This window comes from Vigna unguiculata, chromosome 4 (genome assembly GCF_037176805.1).
Source record: "Vigna unguiculata cultivar grain cowpea cultivar isolate G323 ecotype 2 chromosome 4, ASM3717680v1, whole genome shotgun sequence".
In the NCBI taxonomy this organism is placed as follows: domain Eukaryota; kingdom Viridiplantae; phylum Streptophyta; class Magnoliopsida; order Fabales; family Fabaceae; genus Vigna; species Vigna unguiculata.
In genome coordinates, this window is record NC_140795.1 from 29,480,679 (window position 1) to 29,490,309 (window position 9,631).

The following is a 9,631-nucleotide window of genomic DNA, read 5'->3' on the forward strand; positions in this document are numbered from 1 at the left end:
AATTTTTTTTCTAGGTATCTGAATATTGTTATTAAGAGTGATTACGATCATTCCATGTATGATACTCCTTTTAGTTGGAACAATTATATTAATAGTTGCATTGATAGTTATTTTCATTCTCAAATCTGTGTTGATAGTTGCATTTTTGGTGATATAGACAAATACAATGACAGTTCTTTTTATAGTTACTTTTTAGGTAAGGTCAGAAATTGTAGTGAAAGTGAGAGTTCTAGTTTTAGTTTAATAACTAGTACGAATGATACAAATGATAGTGATTCCACTTTAGGAGAAAATTATAAGAATCTCCATGAAAGTGAAAAATTGACGCATTTGTGGATTGAATGCGAAAATTGTTATGAATTAAATTATAAAAAAATTTGGAAATCAAAAATGAATATTTGTGAATACTGTGGATATCATTTGAAAATGGACAGTTCATATAGAATCGAATTTTCGATTGATTCGGGTACTTGGAATCCTATGGATGAAGACATGGTTTCTCTGGATCCTATTGAATTTCATTCAGAAGAAGAACCTTATAAAGATCGTATTGATTCTTATCAAAGAAAAATAGGATTAACTGAGGCTGTTCAAACAGGGACAGGTCAAGTAAATGGTATTCCTGTAGCAATTGGTATTATGGATTTTAAGTTTATGGGAGGTAGCATGGGATCTGTAGTAGGTGAGAAAATCACCTGTTTGGTAGAATATGCTACTAATCAACTTTTACCTCTTATTCTTGTATGTTCGTCCGGAGGAGCGCGTATGCAAGAAGGAAGTTTGAGCTTGATGCAAATGGCTAAAATTTCTTCTACTTTATATTATTATCAAACAATTCAAAAATTATTCTATGTATCGATACTTACATCTCCTACTACGGGTGGGGTGACAACTAGTTTTGGCATGTTGGGGGATATCATTATTGCCGAACCAAACGCTTATATTGCATTTGCTGGCACAAGAGTAATTGAACAAACATTGAATAAGACAGTGCCCGAAGATTCACAAGTAGCTGAATATTTATTCCATAAGGGTTTAATTGATTCAATCGTACCGCGTAATCTTTTAAATGGAGTTGTAACTGAGTTATTTCAATTCCATAATTTCTTTTCTTTGACTAAAAAGGAAAGAAATTATGGAATTGAAATACAAAATCAAAACATACAGGATCAAAGTAATAAAATAAAAGAATAATAAAAAAATACTAAGAATCATAAAAGGGTATATTCTAATATATATCGGCTTAGCTATAATCACTAGAATTCCTATATACTAAGTGTAAAGATATAGGAATTCTAGTGATTATAGACTGTCTTTTTTAATAAAAATAAGAATAAAAATCGACAAAAATAAAAATAGATATAGTACAAATAGTAAATCGAGGTACCCTTATTTATGATAAACTTTCCTTCCATTTTTGTTCCTTTAGTGGGTCTAGTATTTCCGGCAATTGCAATGGCTTCTTTATTTCTTTATGTTCAGAAAAACAAGATTTTTTAGATACGGTGGTAAGTAGGGAAAAATGTTATAGATCTTTTTTTGAGAGCTGGAAGCAATTGGATGAATTCCTCCTAAAGGTTTACATTTCAGTAGCGCCAGTTGATGAAAATTACTTTAGAAATAAGTAAAATTCTGGGGTTTTTTATTCCACAATTATTATTCTTAAAAAGAAAAAGAGGGGGTAATGAATATTTTAAAAAAACGATCAAAAGAAGTAGTGATCTATTCTATAACAGAGTCTCGAAAAATAAGCAATATCTTTTTAGCCTTTATCATTTTTTTAGGTTCATTGGGGTTATTGTTGGTTGCAATTTCCAGTTATCTCGGTATGGGTCTTTTCCTTTTTTCTCAAGAAATTAGTAATTTTCCATTTATTCCACAAGGGGCCGCGATGGCTTTTTATGAAATTGGGGGTCTCTTTATTAGTTTTTATTTGTGGTGGATTATTTTGTGGGATATTGGCGGTGGTTTTGATATCTTAGATAAAAAAAATAAAGAAGAAGTATGTTTTCTTCGTTGGGGATTTCCTGGAAAAAATCGTCGTATTATTCTCAAAATACCTATGAACGAGATTAAATCTATCAGAATAATAACAAGAGTTCAAGAACGAAGTATTTTGACTCGTACTCTTACTTATGAGAGTATCGTTTATATGGAAACAATAGAACAGGGGTTTATTCCCTTGACTCGTATTGAAGATAATTTGACTCCACCAGAAATTGCAAATAGAGCTGGCGAATTATCTTTTTTTTTAAGTGTACCGCTTCTTTATTGATGAAAATTGGACTTAACTAGAAATAAAATTGCACAAAAAGTTTCAGAATTGTCCTATTTATTTAGTGTACCGATTGAAATATTTTGAAAAAAAAAACTATTTTCTTCAAAATATTTCAATTTTTATTTTTATAGATTGGACATTTTTTGATTTCGAAATTTGAATATTATAGTCATAACTCGAAGTGCTCCTTGGTGTATTTCAAAAAAGAATCCTTTTTTCTTCAAATCTTAGAAATTAATATCCTTTCGAAACAATATTTTTTTCTTCATTGGATTGGAATTGACTGTGAATTCTTTCGATTTCTTATTCGATTTATGTATTCTTTTTTCTCAATTAAAGAAGGCAAAGGCTAACTTCCGAAGTTTAAGTCAAAAAAAATGATAAAATACAATCTAGATTTATCTAGAAGCTCTATAACTTGTAATGAAACTTATACTTGATAGAAAAGTTATTATCATATAGAGTTGACGAAAGAGATGAAGTTAAGTTCATTAAAGACGAAAAATGAAAAAAAAAAGAAGCATTCCCCTTCTATATCTTACATCTATAGTCTTTTTGTCTTGGTGTATCTTTTTCACGTTTAAGAAAAGTCTGGAATCTTGATTTATTAATTGGTGGAATACTGGTCAATCCGAAATTTTATTTAATGATATTAAAGAAACGGACGAGAGACTGTTGATGTAGTGCACGTCAATCACACGTGGTCCAACTGTAATAATAATAGTAATACTATTAATATTTAATACTAATAGTATTAATAATTATAAGAATATTAATAATAGTAATAATTACAGTAATATTATCAATAAAATAAAAATAGTAAATGTAATAATAAGAAGTATGATAACAATAAATATAATAATACTATTATTAATTAAAATAGTAATAATATTGATATTAATAATAATAATTTTAAAATAAATATACTAAAAAAATAATATACTAATAATAATAAAATCATAATAGTATTATTATTATTAATAATAATAACAATAATACTAATAATAACAATAATATTACTACTAATTGTAAAAATAATAATATTGTTAATAATAATAAAAAATACTAATAATAAAAATAATATCGATACTAATAATAATAATATAAAAACTTATTATTATTATTATTAGTAAGAATAACAATATTATAATACTGATAGTATTATTAATTAAAATAATATAATAATAATAGTGTTAATAATAATAATAAATATAATAATAATATTATTAATACTAATTATGTTTGTATCAAAATTATATTACTAATAATAATTATAATGATAAAAATAATAATACCAATAAATAATAATAATAATAATAATAATATTATTATCAATACTAATAATATTAATTAAAATTATAAATGTAATAAATAATAATAATATTGCTGCTAATAAAATAATAGTATTAGTAATTCTAATTCTAATAATAATAAAATTATAATAAAAATGATAAATATAATAATAGAAATGTATGCTTACATTTTTGAAAATAAGATAAGATAATGAGGTATTAATTGGGTAGCATTTGCATAAATTAGAAAAAGCATTAACGTTATTTCGAACAAAACACCAAATGAAATGTGTGAAATGATGAAAACTCCAAAAAAAAGTTATTTAGGAGTTAACATATGAAAAAGTACAATACTTCTTTTATATATATATATATATATATATATATATATATATATATATATATATATATATAAAATAAATGGTCATCGCATAACATAAATATATTAAATTTGATAAAATTGAATTGTTTTTTTTAAATAAATAGATATGTACTTTTCATTTAATTTAATAAATTTTCATAAAATACTTAACATAATTTTAATTTATTGTATGTTTCAAATAGTTTTAGAAGAAAAAAAAAAGAATAGTAAGGATAATTTAAAAAGAGTAGAAATAAAATAATTAATGAATAGATTAAAAGTTTGTGAACTAACAAACAATGGTGTAGTGCAAGTCAGTCACACGTGGTCCAACATAAAGAGGAGAGGGTTAGAGGTTACCGTCTTTAAAAGCCCTAACTCATAAGAGAAAAAAACAAATTCTAACCTAAACCTAACTACAGAGAAGAAAAAAGACACACTCATTTGCGGCGTGTGTAGTCTTGGAAGTGTTATGAATATGTTTGGCTGTCTTGCATCTGCATAAAAAAGTATGTTGTTAATGATGCTCTTCTTTTCTGTATTTTTTCCTTCCTTCGTTATATTCATTTCCCTCTTAGAACTTTCCAACAATGTCTATCATTTATTTTATTTTACCTTTCCTTCCAGCTGTGAAGAAAACTGTGAAGGAATGATTCACTTCATCGCTTATTTTCACTGGAATGAAATTCTATCACGCCTTTTGTTGGTTCAAAGGACTTTCTACAGAGGTATTTTTCTGTTTCGACTCTTATTTCATCGTTACATTTATAAAGACTCTTAATAGTTTCTTCAATCAGTCTGAATGCTTACTTGGTCACATTATGCATATTTTTGTTTGTCTTGTACCAGGTCACTGGTATCCCTCATGAGATACTTTATCTTGTTTAAAATTGTTTATCATGTTGGATACGTGTGCCCTAGTACAGAAAAACCTCCTTGGTGTTTTTTGTATGTTTCAACTATAGTTGGAAAGCGATGGAATTTTTGACAAACTTGCAATGCAAGAAAAAACTTGAAATTTTTTAACTGCTATTGTTTTTGTAAATGTGAAATGTTCCAAATGTCAGCTGAGATATCCATGGTACAAAATGACAGAATCAGAGAGTATAAAATACAGTACTTGTATATATGTATATGTTTTCTTTAATGATGGTTTTCCTGTGATGAATACAGTACTCGTTTCTTATATCGTAATGTCAAGGAATATGGTTTCGCCAAAACATGTCGGGAATGCGGAGAGTTTTGGGGAATGCGGAGAGTTTTGGGGAGTGTTTGGAAAGGTATGATTTCGCCATGTTAACAACATGTTATGTTTCTTTTTTTTTCTTTTATTAATTGCAATTCATTGTTGCATTTAATAGTTCACTGATTGAATAACCATAATCGAACAAATTGCTTTAATGATATATACAGTGATGTTACCAAATTGGAACTAATTATTTCTATTAATATCATGCATGAGTGATATTGCAGTTGGTCATTTAATTGAATGTTATCAAATTTTAGATGATTTTGCAGTTTGGTCATTTAATTGAATGTTTTTTACCATGACTGATATACCCTTCTGATACATTAAAGTTATACTGACATGTCGCAACCATTCATATTATATTCATACTATATATAGTTACTTAATTTAATGTTTTCTGATCGAAGAAGCTCCTATGAATGCAAATTCATGCTTTGTTAATGATGTCAGGAGCATGAACATGTTAGTAGTTCAAGTTTTGATGAAGTTCTAGCTTGCAAAGGTGCTTCACCCATGAAACCAATTGCGTCGGAGAAGGTACCATACCTTTTGTTGGGTTAATTTGTGTTAGTTATTAGCATATACGTTTCACTCATTGGTGCATAGGGTTTATATGCGTGTGGTGCATCCAGTGAGAGGAGTTAATTTTTGCTGTATGCATATGCATGAATAGTTGAAATTGTTTTACCTACATCTAATCTTGACATCCCTGTTAACTGTATGGTATAGATTAACTTTTCATACCTGTGATGCATTAATATTTTAAATTGGATTATGTATTCAAATATTTTTACTAGATTTTTATATGCGTACTTTACATGTACACATGAATCACAGCTTCTTATGCTCTGATGAGTTTCGTTGATGTTTTTTTGTTCTTTTTTTCAGGACCTTGTAGTATTTCTCTCGGGGGAAGTGGAGAAGGAAAACTCTTCACAAAGAAACAGTAGTTTACAGCTTGACCCTTTACAGCTTGACCCTGTAAACACTCAGAGGAATTCTACCAAAATATCTGAGAAGACGGCGCGTGAAGAATTAAAGGAAATATCTAATGCAAAGAATGGTGATAGTGCTGGCAAAAGGAAGAGCTACAAAAAGCGTAAAATTTGTCAAGAAGTTCCAAATGAGGAAAAAGGGAACGCAAATGACGACACCAGAACTTGTAGCAAAGTCGCTGAAAAGGAAACAAAGGTAGATAGCAACCATGATTTTTGTCACAATAAAATATTGTTAGGAACTGAGGCTGAAGGAAAATCGTTGTCTGCGGTGCAGATATAAGGGTGATATATTTTGTGTAACATTAAATTATGCACTCCAGATATAATGGTGAATTTGTTACATATATACTTGTATTATACCGACTTATTTTGCAGCCATTCATAATTGCTTTATAAAGTCCTTTTTCACATTTACCTGTGTATAAACTTAATCAGGCTCTTGATTTGAAGAATGGAGAGGTTGAAGCCATGTTACGAGAATTGATACGTAAGCAAAATTTACGTCGAGGACAAAACAACTTGGTGGCTCAATTTCAAATTAGAATGTTGACCCTGATATTTAATGATTCAGAAAATGAGTGAGTTATTCTTGATCGATTTGTTTGTTTACAGTTTGGGCGGTGATAATTATTTTGTATGACTTTGGTTTAGGTGTCCATCCTTGACTGCTAGTGACGGAAGTAATTCATGGTTGAAAGCACTGAAAGATTTAATAGCTGAATCTGATTATCACAAGTGGATATCACAACTTGGATTTGTCTAGGAAGCTCACTTTCACTTTGCTGAATTTTCTTTGTGATGAAGCTTTGGGCACTGACTAAGAAGAGTGTCAAGTATATAAGAATATAGCTTTTTGGTGCATTTTGCTTTTGTTTTATTGTTTTACCACTTTTTCAATCCTTTTCTTTTCCATGTTGTCTTCATAATCTTGTTTTGAAGTGGTTGGAAATGTTCTTAACGTGTACAGAAAATTGAGGTGTTGTATTGAAGATCAAAATGCAAAACATGCAGAAGATGTGAAAGAAGCAAAATCCAAGGTTGCTGAAGCTGTGGACAAGGTAATAGCAAGCAAGGTTTTACGTTCTTTGTATCTGGATGTTTCTTGCTCTTATATTGTATTTGTAATTTTGTATGCATCTATTTATAGGAAAAGGGTCTTAGGAAGAAATTGCAGTTTGAGACGATTAACGGTATTATGCTAAAGGTGACTCCACATCAAATGGAGAAGCATAATGCTCTACTTGCAAAGCTAAAAAGTGAAGTAGTTCAAGCTCATGATGAGGTGCACTTCCAAAAGGTATGATATGATGTTCGTGAATTAATCATTATCTTATGATGTCTAATGTTTTCACATAATACCAATAACATTCAGTTATGCGACATCCTATAAGGTTTTTAATTCCATTTGGTTTAATTGACCATTTTCTTATGGAAAATTGATTGTTTGGACAAAGCATTTTTTTTTTCAAATCATCTAGACTTGGAATTGGATTCACAAAATAAATTAATGCTCTTAAATGGAAAGTTTGGGTACATGCTGTTTTATATCTTGTAAGAATTTAATATTTTTGGTTATCGTAATGGTTATCATTTGTTTTTCTAATATTATAGAGAAATGTGGTTCTGATGCCATGAGAATAAAGCCTGAGTTTGTGGACAACGATGGAAAGGTGTTTTGGAAGTTGAAAAGTTATAACGATGAAAGCAATATTCTTTTGCAAGGTAACTCTCAAAATTCATTTGAAATGATATTACTATTGTGATTTGGGCTCTAGGAAGTTTTCTAAAAGAAAGCAATATGCAGATGTGAAAATGCAAGATGAAACCGCTTCTTCATCAGAAGAAAAATGGTTTGTCTATGGTCCTGAGAAGAAGGAAGAGGTTGATAAGTATATTCACTCAAAGGTGAATAAGTGGATTGCTTTTGTGGTTTTGGATGTTGTACATGGCATTGGAAAGCTTGCATTCTTTGTATTTTGACAATAAAGATGATGGTAAATAGTTACCAAAGCTAGCTTAAGTCTGTTGAATATGTTAGAGAAAAGTTATCATCCTAACAACCATTTTATCTATCAATTAAGAAGTATTATGAATTTGAAATTGGATCCTTAGATAGCATTTAAGATACTTGCCGATTGATAATGTGATATTTTCTAATAACCTTGATATGCAATTTTTAATGCTCTGTTTAGATGTTATATTTTAGTTCATTACATGTGTCAATGGTATTGTAGTTTTCTGTTCTATAATTGATGCTCCACATGTGCAAGTAATAACAATGCTACCATTGTTTCAGGGCTAAAAGACTCAAAAGCCACAAGGGTTAAGAGTACTAGCATAACTGTTGGCCAAAATGCATTGTGTGAGGTAGATTCATATAGGTAAGTCCTTTCACTCATGGAGTATTGGTGTTGTATTTATGAGACTTATGTAAATTTATCTAATAATATTGTGTTAAAGTGTGTTGCTAGCGTATTTGTAGCTTGATTTATATTTTATTTGTTCTGAATATGTGGATATGATTAACATCGTGGAAAGTGTTTTGTAGGTATTGGTGGACATCTTTCTATGCTCGACCATTTTTGATTGAGAGTTGAGTAGGTTTCCCCATTTTTTGTGTTCTTTGTATAAATGAAAGCATTATTGTGATATAAAATCATGTAGTACGATTGGGAAAAAGTTGATGATAATGCTAAAACTTGAAAAAGAATATGAACTTGTTGTATCTTGTTGTAGTGAATTATAAAGTTGTATCTTGTTGTTACATCTTTTACCTTAATATCTTGCTATATGATTTTTTCTTAACCATACAATCTATCATATTATATATATATATATATATATATATATATATATATATATGGGGAATTAGTTGGGAAAGTTGTTTATAATAAATAGTTCTATTTATCACAAGGGTTATTATTTACAAATTTTAAAGGTGAGTTTGATTTCTATATTCAACATTTTATACCTATTCACATAGTCTCTTTATTTTCTTTCTTTTTATATAATTTTTAAGTTATTTTAAATAGAGTTCTATGTTATTATAATATCATAATAGAATATTTTTGTAACTATCATTATCTTACCAAGTGTTAATTGAATAGTGATTTCGTTATTTTAACGATTAAATTGTTTTATTTTTGTAATAATAAAGTGTACGTTGACTTTCTCCAGGAGATAAAAGTTCATGAATAAATTATATTTAATACTTTTTTAGCATCTTCAATTTATATCATAGTCAAAATAATGAACTTAGAACTTGAGTTTTGTAAAATATCTGTCACATTAAATTGTGAGATTTTAGCTTTTAATTAACAACGTAAGTTATAAGAACAAAATAACTACCTTCTAAACTAAAAAAGTTAATGTATTAAAAATTATAAAGTCTTATGACTTGTGTTTTGAAGCATAAATTGCAAGAATTTCTTAAAAATAATATGATATAGTAAA

General features: G+C 28.5%; 1 pseudogene across 1 annotated transcript; it reads left to right on the forward strand.

Annotated features, from left to right (window-relative positions):
- The first annotated feature begins 4,290 nt into the window (after positions 1-4,290).
- On the forward strand, positions 4,291-8,938 carry LOC114182554 (uncharacterized; annotated as a pseudogene). The gene is made up of 13 exons (XR_014994231.1): positions 4,291-4,440; positions 4,559-4,659; positions 5,105-5,211; positions 5,631-5,717; positions 6,069-6,371; positions 6,614-6,756; positions 6,830-7,004; positions 7,146-7,236; positions 7,326-7,475; positions 7,735-7,900; positions 7,983-8,172; positions 8,475-8,559; positions 8,727-8,938. The product of XR_014994231.1 is annotated as an uncharacterized LOC114182554 (transcript).
- The last annotated feature ends 693 nt before the right edge of the window (positions 8,939-9,631 follow it).